This window comes from Gigantopelta aegis, chromosome 3, assembly GCF_016097555.1.
Source record: "Gigantopelta aegis isolate Gae_Host chromosome 3, Gae_host_genome, whole genome shotgun sequence".
NCBI lineage: Eukaryota > Metazoa > Mollusca > Gastropoda > Neomphalida > Peltospiridae > Gigantopelta > Gigantopelta aegis.
Genome location: NC_054701.1, coordinates 95,150,962 through 95,169,568, shown reverse-complemented (window position 1 = coordinate 95,169,568; position 18,607 = coordinate 95,150,962). Strand labels below are relative to the sequence as shown.

At 37.0% G+C, this 18,607-nt stretch overlaps 1 protein-coding gene across 6 annotated transcripts in view; it reads left to right on the top strand.

Moving 5' to 3' along the window:
- The window catches only part of LOC121369391 (probable nuclear hormone receptor HR3), a 200,866-nt gene that overhangs the window by 111,457 nt on the left and 70,802 nt on the right, over positions 1 to 18,607 (top strand). Inside the window, exon 1 of one of the 6 annotated variants that reach the window (XM_041494465.1) lies at positions 15,138 to 15,441. The exons of 4 other annotated variants lie outside the window; for them this stretch is intronic. The gene's annotated coding sequence lies outside the window, so the exon portion shown is untranslated. One more of the 6 variants, XM_041494463.1, reaches the window with a different exon arrangement.

Sequence of the window (18,607 nt, the reverse complement as noted above, 5' to 3'; positions counted from 1 at the left end):
CCAAACATATACTAGTAGAATGTCCACTATACACTGGTTATGCTCTATGTGTTCACTAAGTTAAAGACATTCACCAAACATATACTAGTAGAATGTCCACTATACACTGGTTATGCTCTGTGTGTTCACTAAGTTTAAAGACGTTCACCAAACATATACTAGTAGAATGTCCACTATACACTGGTTATGCTCTATGTGTTCACTAAATTTAAAGACATTCACCAAACATATACTAGTAGAATGTCCACTATACACTGGTTATGCTCTATGTGTTCACTAAGTTAAAGACATTCACCAAACATATACTAGTAGAATGTCCACTATACACTGGTTATGCTCTGTGTGTTCACTAAGTTTAAAGACGTTCACCAAACATATACTAGTAGAATGTCCACTATACACTGGTTATGCTCTATGTGTTCACTAAATTTAAAGACATTCACCAAACATATACTAGTAGAATGTCCACTATACACTGGTTATGCTCTATGTGTTCACTAAGTTAAAGACATTCACCAAACATATACTAGTAGAATGTCCACTATACACTGGTTATGCTCTATGTGTTCACTAAGTTAAAGACATTCACCAAACATATACTAGTAGAATGTCCACTATACACTGGTTATGCTCTATGTGTTCACTAAGTTAAAGACATTCACCAAACATATACTAGTAGAATGTCCACTATACACTGGTTTTGCTCTATGTGTTCACTAAGTTAAAGACATTCACCAAACATATACTAGTAGAATGTCCACTATACACTGGTTATGCTCTATGTGTTCACTAAGTTAAAGACATTCACCAAACATATACTAGTAGAATGTCCACTATACACTGGTTATGCTCTGTGTGTTCACTAAGTTTAAAGACGTTCACCAAACATATACTAGTAGAATGTCCACTATACACTGGTTATGCTATATGTGTTCACTAAGTTTAAAGACATTCACCAAACATATACTAGTAGAATGTCCACTATACACTGGTTATGCTCTATGTGTTCACTAAGTTTAAAGGGTTTTTTCCTTTAATTACACCAATAGAGCACATTGATTGATTAATTAATCATCAGCTATTGGATGTCAAACATTTGGTAATTCTGACACGTAGTCATCAGAGGAAACCCTCTACATCTTTTTTCTAATGCAGCAAGGAATCTTTTATCTGCACTTTCCCACAGACAGGAAAGCACATACCACGGCCTTTGACCAGTTATGGTGCACTCGTTGGAACAAGAAAAAAACCCAATCAGTTGAATAGATGAACTCAACTGATTGAGCTAAATCCCACCCCTGTGTTTACTGAGTGTCAACTGTATATTGGTTACACTGTATGTGTTTACTCAGTGACCACTATATACTGGTTACACTGTATGTGTTTATTAAGTGTCCACTATATATTGGTAACATTGTGTGTTTACTAAGTGTCCACTATATATTGGTTACACTGTATGTGTTTACCAAGTGTCCACTGTATATTGGTTACACTGTATGTGTTTACTCAGTGACCACTATATACTGGTTACACTGTATGTGTTTATTAAGTGTCCACTATATATTGGTAACACTGTGTGTTTACTAAGTGTCCACTATATATTGGTTACACTGTATGTGTTTACCAAGTGTCCACTGTATATTGGTTACACTGTATGTGTTTATTCAGTGACCACTATATACTGGTTACACTGTATGTGTTTATTAAGTGTCCACTATATATTGGTTACACTGTGTGTTTACTAAGTGTCCACTATATATTGGTTACACTGTATGTGTTTACCAAGTATCCACTGTATATTGGTTACACTGTATGTGTTTACTCAGTGACCACTATATACTGGTTATACTGTATATGTTTACTAAGTGTCCACTGTATATTGGTTACATTGTATGTGTTTACTAAGTGCCCACTATATACTGGTTACACTGTATGTGTTTAGTAAGTGTCCACTGTATATTGGTTACACTGTATGTGTTTACCAAGTGTCCACTGTATATTGGTTACACTGTATGTGTTTACTCAGTGACCACTATATACTGGTTATACTGTATCTGTTTACTAAGTGTCCACTGTATATTGGTTACACTGTATGTTTACTAAGTGCCCACTATATACTGGTTACACTGTATGTGTTTACTAAGTGTCCACCATATACTGGTTACAATGTATGTGTTTACTGAGTGCCCACTATATACTGGTTACACTGTATATATTTACTGAGTGTCCACTATACACTGGATATACACTTGTTACACTGTATGTGTTTACTAAGTGTCCACTATACACTGGTTACACTGTATGTGTTTACTAAGTTTCCACTATACACTGGTTACACTGTATGTGTTTACTGAGTGTCCACTACACACTGGTTATACTGTATGTGTTTACTGAGTGTCCACTATACACTGGTTACACTGTATGTGTTTACAGAGTGTCCACTGTACACTGGTTACACTGTATGTGTTTACAGAGTGTCCACTATACACTGGTTACACTATGTGTTTGAGTGTGCAGTACACACTGGTTATACTGTATGTGTTTACCTAGTGTCCACTATACACTGGTTACACTGTATGTGCTTACTCAGTGTTCACTATACACTGGTTACACTGTATGTGCTTACTCAGTGTTCACTATATACTGGTTACACTGTATGTGTTCATGGAGTGTCCACTGTACACTGGTTACACTGTATGTGTTTACAGAGTGTCCACTATACACTGGTTACACTATGTGTTTGAGTGTGCAGTACACACTGGTTATACTGTATGTGTTTACCTAGTGTCCACTATACACTGGTTACACTGTATGTGCTTACTCAGTGTTCACTATACACTGGTTACACTGTATGTGCTTACTCAGTGTTCACTATATACTGGTTACACTGTATGTATTCATGGAGTGTCCACTATACACTGGTTACACTGTATGTGTTTATGGAGTATTCACTATACACTGGTTACACTGTATGTGCTTACTCAGTGTTCACTATACACTGGTTACACTGTATGTGTTTATGGAGTGTCCACTATACAGTGGTTACACTGTGTTTACGGAGTGTCCACTATACACTGGTTACACTGTATGTGTTTATGGAGTTTCCACTATACACTGGTTACACTGTATGTGTTTACAGAGTGTCCACTATACACTAGTTACACTGTGTTTACGGTGTGTCCTTTATATACTGGTTACACTGTATGTGTTTATGGAGTGTTCACTATACACTGGTTACACTGTATGTGTTTACTGATTATCCACTATATACTGGTTACACTGTATGTGTTTACTGAGTGTCCACTATATACTGGTTACACTGTATGTGTTTACTAAGTGTCCACCATATACTGGCTACAATGTATGTGTTTACTGAGTGTCCACTATATACTGGTTACACTGTATATATTTACTGAGTGTCCACTATACACTGGATATACACTTGTTACACTGTATGTGTTTACTAAGTGTCCATTATATACTGGTTACACTATGTGTTTACCGAGTGACCACTACACACTGGTTATACTGTATGTGTTTACCTAGTGTCCACTATACACTGGTTACACTGTATGTGCTTACTCAGTGTTCACTATACACTGGTTACACTGTATGTGCTTACTCAGTGTTCACTATACACTGGTTACACTGTATGTGTTTATGGAGTGTCCACTATACACTGGTTACACTGTATGTGTTTATGGAGTGTTCACTATACACTGGTTACACTGTATGTGCTTACTCAGTGTTCACTATACACTGGTTACACTGTATGTGTTTATGGAGTGTCCACTATACACTGGTTACACTGTTTACGGAGTGTCCACTATACACTGGTTACACTGTATGTGTTTACGGAGTGTCCACTATACACTGGTTACACTGTATGTGTTTACGGAGTGTCCGTTATATACTGGTTACACTGTATGTGTTTATGGAGTGTTCACTATATACTGGTTACACTGTATGTGTTTACTGATTATCCACTATATACTGGTTACACTGTATGTGTTTACTGAGTGTCCATTATATACTTGTTACACTGTATGTGTTTACGGAGTGTCCACTATACACTGGTTACACTGTGTTTACGGAGTGTTCACTATACACTGGTTACACTGTATGTGTTTATGGAGTGTCCACTATACACTGGTTACACTGTATGTGTTTATGGAGTGTTCACTATACACTGGTTACACTATGTGTTTACGGAGTGTTCACTATACACTGGTTACACTGTATGTGTTTATGGAGTGTCCACTATACACTGGTTACACTGTATGTGTTTATGGAGTGTCCACTATACACTGGTTACACTGTATGTGTTTACGGAGTGTCCACTATACACTGGTTACACTGTATGTGTTTATGGAGTGTCCACTATACACTGGTTACACTGTATGTGTTTATGGAGTGTCCACTATACACTGGTTACACTGTATGTGTTTACGGAGTGTCCACTATACACTGGTTACACTGTATGTGTTTATGGAGTGTTCACTATACACTGGTTACACTGTATGTGTTTACTGTGAAACTCAAATTGTCATCAACTATCCGGCAGTATTTAATCTGTAGAAGGTAAATAATCCTGTTTGAGACATACATATAGATATTGGGATCACTGCACACGATGAGCTGTGTAAAAGAAACATTTGGGTAATTTCTTAAAACCATTGTTTAGGGTATGTACTGTTAATATAATATGCTAGTCTTTGCGCTTGCAACTAACTTGTAACTAAATTGTAACTAACTTAAACGTCACAGAATAATCAATTACAGGTTGACTTGTACATCACAGATCAATAAATTTTGATCATGCTTATTTCATTGGATGATATGGCTGTGGTGACCAGGTCATCACACATGAGGAACCAGTGGTATGCCTTAAAATCAATAATACACACATATTATTGGTGTGTATTACCATAAATAATGAATGGTGTTAATTCTCACCAACGGGAAGTAAGAAAGCAAGTTTATTGTGTTTTTACTCTTTTAAACAATCAGGCTGTTAATATTGGTTGAAATTTTAAAATTATAAAACAAAACCAAAAAAAAACCCCAGGAAAAAACAACTCCTTAAATTAATATTTAATCAACTGTCTCTATTATTTGTCATACATGTGCATATATAACTTTGTGGCTGAAAAACAACTCAGTCTTTTGTGGTAATTTGTTCCTGCTGTCAATAGACACAAATGTATCAATGAAATATGACTGCGAATTCAGTTTTCTTTATTTATTTATAGCTTAAATATATGTAGATATTTTTATTTTATTTTTTAAAGAAGAAAAATAGCACATGGGTGTTTGGTCTGAAACAATAAACAAATTTAAGTTTGACAATGTACAATAAATAATTTAATAGTTATTAACTGATAATGTTTACATACAGCTTTGTGCAACTGATGATTGATTACACAATTGTCATTTGATTCCCAACACTGGCTCATTTGAAACAGTTTGTTTTTCTTTTTTTGAAGCTGTCAACACCAAGTAGGTGGGTGACAAATTGTAGTATGACAAATTGTAGTATGACAAATTGTAGGTGGGTGACAAATTGTAGTATGACAAATTGTAGTATGACAAATTGAATCGGAAAAGGAATGAAATGTTTTATTTAATGATGCACTCAGCACATTTTATTTACAGTTATATGGCATCAAACATATGGTAGAGGACCACACAGATATTGAGAGAGGAAACCCACTGTCGCCACTTCATGGCTACTCTTTTTGATCAGCAAGGGATCTTTTATATGTACCATCCCACAGACAGAATAGTACATACCACGGCCTTTGCTACACCATTTATGGAGCACTGGCTGGAATAAGAAATGGAAAAGTGCTGAGGGTGAAGAAGTTAAACACAGACTCCTTTCCTTGGCTCCTATTGAGCTGTTCATTGATTGCTGTTGTGCAACTGTTGTGAAGTAAACACACCATGTGTTTTAAACACACATGCACTGCTATGTACTCTTAATACTGCCGCAATACCCGATCTGTAACCAGAGCACTTCCCACGCATGTGAGTAGGACGTAGCCTAGTGGGAAAATGCTCACCTGATGCGCAGTCTATGATCGATCCCCGTCGGTGGACCCATTGGGCTATTTCTTGTTCTAGCCAATGCACCAAAACTGCTATATCAAAGGCCGTGGTATGTGCTATCCTGTCTATGGAATGGTGCATATAAAAGATCCCTTGTTACTAATGGGAAAATGTAGCAGGTTTCCTCTCTTAAGACTATTTGTCAAAATTACCCAATGTTTGACATTCAGTGATCGATGATTAATAAGTTAGTGTGCTCTAGTGGTGTCACTAAAAAAACAAACAAGAGCACACGATTAGCCTTGATATGGCCAGTTGTCTTCATTCACTGCTGACCTTGCAGGGGAGTCATTCATTGCTCCCGGAGTTAGATTATGGGGAGCACACGATTAGCCTTGATATGGCCAGTTGTCTTCATTCACTGCTGACCTTGCAGGGGAGTCATTCATTGCTCCCGAAGTTAGATTATGGGGAGCCATTTAAGATATTACCATATTGATATCATATAAATTCACATACTAAGGTGAGCTAAAAATCACTCTCCTTGAACTAGTCTGAGGCAAGTGATGGTGAGCAAGAGTAATGGCTCTCCTTAAACAGCAAGCTCTGCCTTGCTGATCTCATTTTAAAAAACTTAAAGGTTTGTTTTGTTTAACGACACTAGTAGATCACATTGATGTATTCATCATCGGCTGTTGAATGTCAAACAGTGAGTAATTTTGATATATAGTCTTAGATATTCAGCATCGGCTGTTGAATGTCAAACAGTGAGTTATTTTGATATATAGTCTTAGATATTCATCATCGGCTGTTGAATGTCAAACAGTGAGTTATTTTGATATATAGTCTTAAATATTCATCATCGGCTGTTGAATGTCAAACAGTGAGTAATTTTGTTTCCAAAACCTTAATGTTTTTTAATTGTGTAGCAATCTCTGAAACTTGTGTAGCGAATCGCGACCCAATACTGAACAAAATGTTCCACAACATTTCCATTGACAGCAAGAGATCTTTTATAACTATATGTACCATCCCACAGACAGGATATCACATACCACGGCCTTTGATATACCAGTCGTGGTGCACTGTCTGGATCAAGAAATAGTCTCAATTATCCCACTGACGGTGATCGATTCTGCGAGCATTAGGCGAGCACTTTACCACTGGGCTACGGCCCACCCCATCACACTGACAAAGACTCAGCATTAATATGTTTTATCAGTGGCCGTGGAGCAGTCGGGCAGCATCCATTTCTTAAATGAGTCATTCCAGTTTACAAATGGTGAGAATACTGATCAGTACCATCACATTAATATGTTTTATCACTGGCCATGGAGCAGTCAGGCAGCATCCATTTCTTAAATGAGTCATTCCAGTTTACAAATGGTGAGAACACTGATCAGTACCATCACATTAATATGTTTTATCACTGGCCGTGGAGCAGTCGGGCAGCATCCATTTCTTAAATGAGTCATTCCAGTTTACAAATGGTGAGAACACTGATCAGTACCATCACATTAATATGTTTTATCACTGGCCGTGGAGCAGTCGGGCAGCATCCATTTCTTAAATGAGTCATTCCAGTTTACAAATGGTGAGAACACTGATCAGTACCATCACATTAATATGTTTTATCACTGGCCGTGGAGCAGTCGGGCAGCATCCATTTCTTAAATGAGTCATTCCAGTTTACAAATGGTGAGAACACTGATCAGTACCATCACATTAATATGTTTTATCACTGGCCGTGGAGCAGTCGGGCAGCATCCATTTCTTAAATGAGTCATTCCAGTTTACAAATGGTGAGAATACTGATCAGTACTATCACATTAATTATTTATTACTTAACACCACTGAGAGAAGGTTGCCTTGAACTGAAGCAATTCCCATTGACGATAACGTTAACATTGTAAGAGTGACACTGATAAAAGTAGTATAGCAACCCACCCAGTAAACTCGCTGAAGTACTTCATTAGTGAACTGTGTTAATGCAGATATAAAACACATTAACCTACACACATGTAGTATGAACTGAATTATTTTTTAATGTATAAATGTAGCTCAGGTGGTAGATTGCTAACCAAAGATCCTTGGGTTGTAGGATCAAATCTACTCATTGCAGTTTCCTCCCGTCCCAAATTGGTATATCAAAGCTGTGGTATGTGCTGTCCTGTTGGGAAGTACATATAAAAGATCTCCTGCTACTGATACAAAAATATGTTTCCTGTGAAAACTATGTCAGAATTACCAAGTTTGACATCCATTGATGATTCATTAAATTTTCTTTATATTTATTGTAGTTTAAAGCCAACCTATTGATATAACCATAGCAATGCATTTTTGTTCATTTGTTGAGAAACGTAAAAATAATGTCATGGAATATCATATCTGATAATGTGAATTTATATTGGTACTTTGTTTTATTAAGCAGCATAGTTTATGAACCAAACAAATTATTCAAAATTAAATATTAACTTTTAGTGTTATTATTAGTAAGTATGTTTCAAAGTTAATTATAAGGATTGTCTATTATTTTGTTTACATTGATCTGGGTATGAACAAAAAACAAATAATCCACAAACTTGGGTGAGTGGGTTCGCAAATATATTTGTAATACATATCTAAAAATTAGTTGATACCACATATAATCTTTGTATAATTAACTTGAAAAATAGCAACTTGGCGAAAACTGTGGCTTCTCAAAAATCCTTGTCTAAAAATATAAAGTATATAATTTTATACAGGTGGCTGTATTTTGAGGTGTTTATTATACACAGCTGGCTGTATTTCAAGGGTTTTTTTTATACCGAGGTGTCTGTATTGAAGGTATTTGTTATACACAAATCTACATATTTCAAGGTGTTTGTTATAAATAGGTATCTGTATTTCAAGATTTTTTTATACCGAGGTATTTGTATTGCAGGTATTTATATACACAGGTTTATGTATTTCAAGGTATTTGTATAAATAGGTATCTGTATTTCAAAGTTTTGTTATACCGAGGTATCTTTATTGAAGGTATTTGTTTTACACAGGTCTATGTATTTCAAGGTATTTGTATAAATAGTTATCTGTATTTCAAGGCATTTGTTATACTGAGGTATCTGTATTGAAGGTATTTGTATACACAGGTTTATGTATTTCAAGGTATTTGTATAAATAAGTATCTGTATTTCAAGGTATTTGTTATACTGAGGTATCTGTATTGAAGGTATTTGTTTTACACAGGTCTATGAGTTTCAAGGTATTTGTATAAATAAATATCTGTATTTCAAGGTATTTGTTATACTGAGGTATCTGTATTGAAGGTATTTGTTATACACAGGTCTATGTATTTCAAGGTATTTGTATAAATAAGTATCTGTATTTCAAGGTATTTGTTATACTGAGGTATCTGTATTGAAGGTATTTGTTTTACACAGGTCTATGAGTTTCAAGGTATTTGTATAAATAAGTATCTATATTTCAAGGTATTTGTTATACTGAGGTATCTGTATTGAAGGTATTTGTTACACACAGGTCTATGTCTTTCAAGGTATTTGTTATATACAGATGGTTGTATAACCAAATATTGGTTATACACACGTATCTGTATTTCAAGGTATTTGTTATACTGAGGTATCTGTATTAAAGGTATTTGTTATACACAGGTCTATGTATTTCAAGGTATTTGTTATATACAGATGGTTGTATAACCAAATATTGGTTATACACACGTATCTGTATTTTACGGTATTTGTTATACTGAGGTATCTGTATTGAAGGTATTTGTTATACACAGGTCTATGTATTTCAAGGTATTTGTTATATACAGATGGTAGTATTATAACCAAATATTGGTTATACACACGTATCTGTATTTCAAGGTATTTGTTATACTGAGGTATCTGTATTGAAGGTATTTGTTATACACAGGTCTATGTATTTCAAGGTATTTGTTATATACAGATGGTTGTATAACCAAATATTGGTTATACACACGTATCTGTATTTCAAGGTATTTGTTATACACATATATCTGTATTTTAAGGTATTTGTTATACACAGGTCTATGTATTTCAAGGTATTTGTTATATACAGATGGTTGTATAACCAAATATTGGTTATACACATATATCTGTATTTCAAGGTATTTGTTATACACAGGTCTATGTATTTCAAGGTATTTGTTATATACAGATGGTTGTATAACCAAATATTGGTTATATATATTGAGAGCCTGTGTATTTGTTATATGCAGATGGTTGTATAACCAAGTACTGGTTATACACATGTATCTGTATTTTAAGGTATTTGTTATACACAGATAGCTTTATTTCAGGCTATTTGTTGTGTGCAGGTGGCTATATTTGAAGATATGTGTTAAAAACAGATGGCTTTATTTCCATGTATTTGTTATACAGAAGTGGCTTTATTTCAAGGTATTTGCAATACACAGGTGGCTGTATTTCAAGGTGTTTGTTATACACAGGTATCTGTATTTCAAGGTATTTGTAAAATGCAGGTGGTTTTATTTCAAGGTGTTTGTTATACACAGGTATCTGCATTTCCCCACCCCAGCACAGTTATTTCTACTTCCCTCCCCATCCCCTCCTTATCCCCGTCCCTCCCCCACCCACTACACACTTGAGATGTGTGTTATCAGCATGGCCACATGTAGTGAGTTTGTTTGTGTAAACACATGTATGTAAATTGGCAACACTGTGTATATTGGAAATAGTTAACCCAGTTGCTAGCCAATAGGATTGAGAGCCTGTGACCCTGTGACCCTGGTCATGTGTTTGGTATTGTGTTGAGTACAGAACCGGTTGACCACCGGTCTGTGAGGCTGAGTTTCCCTGTGAGGTGGACATCACTGGTAATACCACCAGATCACGGTCAGTTATGTAACGGGGCACTGACCTGGTTATCCATGCTAGGCGGAGAATGAGGTTAAAGTCTATTGATGCTGTCACTTCCCCATCACTACATGTTCAGCAGCAGTTGACCTGTGAAAAAATAGCTAATTAGCTACATGTTAGACTGGATGGTTGAAGTAAACTTTGAAGAGATGTACAGGATGATGGGGACAGTGAAAATCTCGCCTCCAACTTCCATGTTTGTTTTAGTATTGCTGGTTAGTTTAGTTCTAGGGTTACATGTGGCTATATCAGTCAATGATAGATATGATTACTTATAGTGGTAATATTACATATGGTTATTAATGATGATAAACATTATTACATATAGTTATGTTAGTGGTGATAGTTACATATGGTTATCACTGATAATATCAGCAATGATATATATGGTGACATATGGTTATATTAGTGGTAATAGTTACATACAGGTATCAGTGATGATAGAAATTATTACATATGGTTATCAGTGATGATAGAAATGATTACATATGGTTATATTAGTGGTAATAGTTATGTTTCTTTATCAGTGATGATAGAAATGATTACATATAGTTATCAGTGATGATAGAAATGATTACATATTGTTATCAGTGATGATAGAAATGATTACATATGGTATCAGTGATGATAGAAATGATTACATATGGTATCAGTGATGATAGAAATGATTACATATGGTATCAGTGATGATAGAAATGATTACGTATTGTTATCAGTGATGATAGAAATTATTACATATGGTTATCAGTGATGATAGAAATGATTACGTATTGTTATCAGTGATGATAGAAATGATTACATATGGTATCAGTGATGATAGAAATGAATACATATGGTTATATTGGTGGTGCCTTCAGTCATTTATACAGGTGGACTACAGTAATGCTGCCAGGCTTCATGGTAAGTAGAATTAGGATTAGTCGTAATCCTGATGAAGACTGTGCTTTGATGTAGGAACTGGAAGTAGGCTAATCCCGCTAGGTAAATACTGTTACATCGACACGTCCACATGGTTACATCGACACGTCCACATGGTTACATCGACACGTCCACGTGGTTACATCGACATGTCCACGTGGTTACATCGACACGTCCACGTGGTTGATCTGCAGTCAGACTTCTCGCTGCATGTCACGGTCTGTCTTTGATTAGAGCTTTATATATAGTGATGACAAAATGGCTACAGATAGTCAAACCACACAGTAGCGCAGTGTTCAAACGTTGGCCAGTTGATATCTGACACACAGACAGAGAGACAGAGAGAGAGAGAGAGAGAGAGAGACAGAGACAGAGACAGAGACAGAGACAGAGACAGAGAGAGAGAGAGAGAGAGAGAGAGAGAGATTGCTTGCTTGCTTGCTTGCTTGCTTGCTTGCTTGCTTGCTTGCTTGCTTGCTTGCTTGCTTGCTTGCTTGCTTGATTCATTGATTCATTGATTCATTCATTCATTGGGGATGAAGGGATGGATGGACAGACAGGCAGGAAAAGGGAGTGATAGGGAGAGAGATAAAGAGATGCCATTACTAACCACATAGATTAGCAGCACAGACAGGACAGCACATACATCTGTGGGAAAGTGTATAAATATGTGCACATGCCCCTGGTTCTGTGTTATAGTAGTTATTAATTGATCACTGTAAACTGTGTGTATGTATACTAATGTGGGTCTCTATTGTGGTCCTGTGAGGCGTATCACCATAAAACTGTATTTCTATCACACTGGCAACATCCACTGACCTGAGTGTGTATTGAACCATTGTTTATAGCCTTCAATATGTCACAGTTCATTGATGCAGGTTGTCATAGTTCACACATTGATGCAAACCAACAACACTGGTCAGAATTAGTGTGTGTATTCTGATTCTGTATGTATTTATAACAATACATATTTCGCTGGACAATGTATTTTTAGGGTTGGCATTAATAGGCCCATGGGAAGGATGTCTCAAGTTGAAAACACAAGTCAGGGCACAGTCTCTAGTGGGGGTGGGAACAGGTGACATTTTATCTTTATTTCTATGGAGTAAGACCATTTTAATGTATGAATAAAAACTCTATGTGATAATGAAAATATTACACAGGGGTTGAAAAAATATTTTAAAACTCACTTGTCAGTGTGATTTGCATTTTTACTTGCCCATAATATTTTTCCACTTGCCTATAATAATTTTCCACTTGCCTATAATAATTTTCCACTTGCCCATCCAAAAGATGTGTTTGTTTAAGTGAATAAATGAAAAATACTGGTATAATATGTCATTTATAATTATTATAATAATGAATTATATCAGCTTATATTATAATTATTATAATAATGAATTATACCAGCTTATATTATATATGTATTATATTGTAATTTTAATACAGCCAGTCAGGGATAAAAAAAACCCAACATTATTACAGTTAATTTTTAAAAAATATATTTTCATCAATAACAAAAAAAACCCCAGATTTTAAAAATACAGAAAACATGAATTTGGTCAAACTGTATGATTACAGAAAGAAGGGAGTATCAACAGGTGCTTTTTCTTAATTTTACATGGGGGTGTGGGTGGTAACATTACAAAATATTGTTTGGGAGAGAAGAGGTTACAAATGGACAGATTTTGTGTTGAATGACCTGGCCTAAATAATGCTGTGAAATATGAGGCTTGGCATGTATTTTGTGCAATGGGAAGCAATCTCTGCTTGTGACAGTTTGAGAGATAGAAACAGAAACTATTTTTTTTTTTTACATTTTAACGACATCTAATTTAATATAGACTATATTAAATTAGATGTCGTAAAATTGAACAAGAAATTCTGTGTTATATTTTTCCTCTTAATGTTAACATAGATAGCACTGATTTCTCAGTCTGAATAGTTAACAGTGCTTTAAGATGGAAAGTGAAAACGGCTTGGAATTTTTTTATCACAGAGCATGTTGTGCATCTTGCTCCTTGTCATTTAGAAACGTTAAAATAAAAGTCCCTGCCCACACGTTCACTTGAAGGGGACTAAATACATGGAGTGTGTTATTGCTGCACACTCAGCTGATCGTGTTTCAGTGACTTGTCTGACCCACCCCATGTGTTGCCCTATGTGCACTTTGTGTCTCCTCGGGTCTCCGTGACACTGTCTACCTGTCATATCAAACACAAGTCTTATAGAGCCTCTCAGCTAGTCGACTGGACACTGACTATACTGGACAGTGGTGGTACTAGACAGTGGCTTTTCTGGACAATGCCTGTACCGGACAGTGGTTGTACTAGACAGTGGCTGTACTAGACAGTGGCTAAATTGGACAGTGGTTGTACTGGACAGTGGCTATACTAGACAGTAGCTGTATTGGACAGTGGTTGTACTGTACAGTGGCTGTACTGGACAGTGGCTGTATTGGACAGTGGCTATACTAGACTGGTTGTACTAGAAGTGGCTATACTATACAGTGGCTGTATTGGACAGTGGCTGTATTGGACAGTGGCTGTACTGGACAGTGGCTATACTAGACTGGTTGTACAAGACAGTGGTTGTACAAGACAGTGGTTGTACAAGACAGTGGTTGTACTAGACAGTGGCTATACTATACAGTGGCTATACTATACAGTGGTTGTACTAGACAGTGGCTGTACTGGACAGTGGCTGTGTTGAACAGTGGCTATACTAGACAGTGGTTGTACTAGACAGTGGCTATACTATACAGTGGTTGTACTAGACAGTGGCTGTAATGGACAGTGGCTGTACTGGACAGTGGCTATACTGGACAGTGGCTGTACTAGACAGTGGTTGTACAAGACAGTGGTTGTATTAGACTGGCTATATTATACAGTGGTTGTACTAGACTGGTTATACTGGATAATGTCTATACTAGACAGTGGCTATACTAGACGGTGGCTGTACTGGACAGTGGCTGTACTAGACAGTGGCTATACTGGACAGTGATAAACTGTATAATGACTATACTGGACAGTGGCTGTACTGGATAATGGCTGTACTGGATAGTGGCTGTACTGGACAGTGGCTGTACTGGACAGTGGCTGTACTGGACAGTGGCTGTACTGGACAGTGGCTGTACTAGACAGTGGCTATACTGGACAGTGATAAACTGTATAATGACTATACTGGACAGTGGCTGTACTGGACAGCAGCTATAAGGGACAGTAGCTCTACTGGACAGTGTCTATACCAGACTATTTATAATGGACAGTGGCTGTAATGGACAGTGGCTGTACCTGACAGCAGGTACTCAAAGCTAATGACTGACATCCACAGTGAAGGACTATCAAGCGGATCACTGATGTCCACAGCGAAAGCGAAGGATTACGTTTAAACTACACCAAGTTAAAACTGACTGCTGCATGTTTGTGTGTTCTCGCCTGTCGTATCAACTGTCAGGCCGTTCACTTGTCAGACTGCGCTGAGCATGGAATGGCCCAGTTTGCCTTACAGCTGTCATGCTGTGCTCACATGCTCCAGTGCAGATGGCAGTGTGTGATCACCTCGCCAGGCAGTTAGTGGCTTATGCTGTTACATACGACATGCATGTGTAACCGATCTGTGCGATAACTCGTTTATGTCATGAGAACAGGATTATAAGTTTCATGGAAGAGTTTGTGTGTCCATGGATTATTTCTACCCAGATACGTGTGTGTGTGTTCCATGTAGATATGTAAGCTTGATTTTAATGTTGTGTGGTGACCTTGTTTTGTTATGTAAACGACTACTGTGTATGAGCGGGTTAGCCTTGTCTATAATTAAATGATTACTACATATGCACTACTTCGAGGGTGCTATAAATAGACGGTTCGCTGCTCGTGTTTTTTTAATATGAAAAATATCAACCTCATCTTGTATGTCGAGGCTCTGTCAAGATAAAAACTGGTTATCTAGATGAGGTTAACATTTTACATATTAAACAAAACATGTAGTCAGTTCAATATATATCCTATAACATTTGATTGTTATTGAATCACAGTTTTTGGTAATATGATGTCATCACGATTGGCATAAATGTAGTTTGATGTGATGCACTCTAACTCTTAACTAAATCTTAACAAGACATTCGGCTCAGGTGTACAGGTGTTGTTGGGTCGGAAACAGTTAAATGACCCATGGACCGCAGTATGGGTATATTAACTGGTACAGCAAAATATGAAATGGCTTTATGACATGGATAGTATGAGTAATTTATAGGATAAATAATAATGGTTATTCTAGGGTCAAATAAAGAAAGTTTGTTTTATTTAACGACGCCACTAGAGCACATTGATTTTTTTTATCTTATCGTCGGCTATTGGACGTCAAACATATGGTCATTCTGACACTGTTTTTTTTTAGAGGAAAACCCGCTGTCGCCACATAGTCTACTCTTTTACAACAGGCAGCAAGGGATCTTTTATTTGCGCTTCCCACAGGCAGGATAGCACAAACCATGGCCTTTATTGAACCAGTTATGAATCACTGGTTGGTGTCAGTGGTTTACACCTACCCATTTAGCCTTGCGGAGCACTCGCTCAGGGTTTGGAGTCGGTATCTGGATTAAAAATCCCATGCCTCGACTGGGATCCGAACCCAGTACCTACCAGCCTGTAGACCGATGGCCTAACCACGATGCCACCAAGGCTGGTAGATAAGTGAGAGATAAAGATTGGATGACATTTCTAAAGGGTGGGATAGATAGGGATCGGGGGGATAGAGGTGGGGTTGGAGGAGGCTGGCAGTCGGGATAGACAGATATGAGAGACAATATTATTAGATGTTTGTAAGCATGATGGAAAAAATGGGCACGAATCCAGGATTTGTGCAGGGTGCTGGTCTGCATACAGCTACTTAAATGAAAGTTGTATATTAACACTTATATCTAGTTATGGTTCAGGCATGCTGTTCTGGACCTCAGCTGTTTGGGCTGTCTGTCCTGGACAGTGTATTAGTGGTTAGTGAGAGAGAAGTCCACATAGTGGCCAGGAATCATATTCACAAAACATCGTAAGTCTAGTTTTACACGTAAACGTAAATCTTCGACTGAAGAGCTATTCACGAAACAATGTAAACATACGTTACATGTAAAGTTGAACATAATTATCTACTAGTGCCACCGGTTACAACTAACACTGCAAGTAAGTCGTGTACTTATAATAAATCAAGCACAATCGCCGTTATATACTATTATTTGTGGAAAATTGCAGCATTTCAAATAATTGAAGCATGGATTGAACATTTTTTTTTTGTGATCGAACGGATGTTTTCGACTCGGCCACATTTCTCCTGAATTATGTTTTCCTTTTTAAGAATGTACTAAAGTTCGTACCAAAACACAGATCCTTACCAATACCAAAATGCCATAGTTTGCCGTGTTATTGTTAGCAGACAATAAACAAAATTGCGTTTTGAGCATTTATTATTTACCCGGTAGCCATCGTTTCTAATGTGTTTTATTTTTTATTTCTCCGATGAGAGAGTTACAATCATAGATTTATGTCCAACTAATTTACGTTTACGTTTACGACCGTCTTTGAGAATAAGGTGCTTCTTGCACATAAAGGTAAATCTACGGAAGATGTAAGTGCTAGTCGTAGACATAACTTTACACATTTTCGTGAATATGGATCCTTATACCTATGAGCACTAAGTTATTATTCAGCTCACTCTGCATGGGAGCTGGTATCTGGATGCGAACTCAGTACCTACAGTTTTTAAGTCATATAGCTTAACCACAACATCACTGAGACCAGTCTGACAGAATAGCATGCATTAATATACAGTTCAGCTAAGATGAGTTACAAGAGCTAGGAAATAACACACTGACTCCGCTAGTGGGAGTTGATCCCGTGACTCATCACACCTCAGGCGAGCACTTGACTTCTGAATTGTGCTGCTCTTCCTGTTTGAACCACTGCGGCAGTCAACAAGGCCTTTATTTTATGAAGTCTGTGACCTTTTGTTAGCAAGCACTTATATATTAATCATTTTGTTTGACCACAGGATGGGTAATGAAAAACCAATACATGTATGTGGTGATATGTCACATATGACAGTGTGATTCACTGGGAGTGTATTATACAGCTGTCTCTATCAATAATGAGTATTGTGTGTTTAAAATGTAGTGAATATAATCTGTTATTTCACAGTTGTGTCTGTGTCGGTAACATTCAGTGTATTTATAGCTGGGTGAATAAGATGTAAGATGGAGATGCTTTCATGGCATTCAGATAGTTATAATATCTCTTCTTGCTTAGTCAACCTGCTAAAGTAGCCACCTCCTTAAAGTAGCCCATCTATCTAATACACTACCGGAGGAATCCATCTACATCAATAAGCTGCCTACTTAATAAGTAATATCATAAAATATTTCAACTCTTATTATGCAGCCACCTGTATACTGTATCAGAACTTCATTATTGGTAAAACGCTGGTCTGATACACAGTCGGTCTAGGATCGATTCCCATCGTTGAGCCCAATTATGAGCTATTTTTCATTCCAGCCAGCGCACCACGACTGGTATATCAATGGCTGAGGTATGTGCTATCCTGTCTATGGGATGGTCCATATAAAAGATCCCTCGCTTCTAATGGAAGAATGTAGTAGGGTTCCTCTCTAAGACTATATGACAATAATGTCAAAATGACCTGCTGTTTGACATCCAATAGGTGATGATTAATAAATCAGTGTGCTCTAG